Below are 928 nucleotides of genomic sequence, written 5' to 3'. Positions count from 1 at the left end.
TATCAGACTCCTCTCTTGTGGAGCCAACTACCAGTTTCAGCCCATGAAGCAGACATACTGTCTACTTTTAAGGGTAGGCTTAAAACTTTCCGTTTTTGATTAAGCTTACAGTTAGAGTGGCTCAGGTTATCCTGAGCTATCTCTGTAGTCATGCTGCTATAGGCATAGACTTCTGGATCAGCCTGTTTCTCAGTGTAGTCCTGTTTCTCTGACTGTGACTGGCTGGATGTGTTCTCTTCATCCTCTGAAATGAGAGCTGGCTCCGAGCTCGTCCTCCTGGATGTGTGTTTCCTGGACGGGGCCACCTGTGTAGCTGGCTTACAGTTGCTTTTTGTATCTCTTCTTCTGTCTCCTTAAACCTCAGTCGGCCTCAGCAGATGGTCGCTCACACTGAGTCTGGTTCTGCTGGAGGTTTCTTCCTGTTAAAAGGGAGTTTTCGGCTCTTCCTTCTCAGAAAGTGTAATTATTTTCTCATCTGCTCACAAATAGAGAGCTAGGGTATAAAGAATTCTGTGTCTCAGTGTGAAAGTGTGGTATGGGAGCTGCAAGTAAGAGGGAGAAGAAGGACATGGCCAGGGTGATGAGGACAGCAAAAGGGATTGTGTTTGTAGTCTATCAGATCTTGTCTGTGTCGGTTATGTAATACCTTAGTTAGTCATTCACCTAAAATCCCAAAAACAGAGTCTAAACTGTAGAAAGAGCTCTACATTTAGATACATCATCATACCTTAGTGCAGTTTGAAGCTTTAGGCTCCAATTCGCTGAGAGTCACCAGTTCCTTCAGTAAGCTGCCCTCCTGATATCCTCCTTTCACCCCTCGTAACTTGAAATAAGCCTGAGGTTTGGACAGAATCAGGCTGAGGCTCACTGCAAACCCAGCCATGTCAATGGCAAACGGTCTGTGTGGGTCGAATACAGCTTTCCAGCC

Source organism: Cyprinodon variegatus, unplaced genomic scaffold (assembly GCF_000732505.1).
Source record: "Cyprinodon variegatus isolate N-32 unplaced genomic scaffold, C_variegatus-1.0 Scaffold1153, whole genome shotgun sequence".
NCBI classification, from domain to species: domain Eukaryota; kingdom Metazoa; phylum Chordata; class Actinopteri; order Cyprinodontiformes; family Cyprinodontidae; genus Cyprinodon; species Cyprinodon variegatus.
This window is presented reverse-complemented; position numbering follows the sequence as displayed.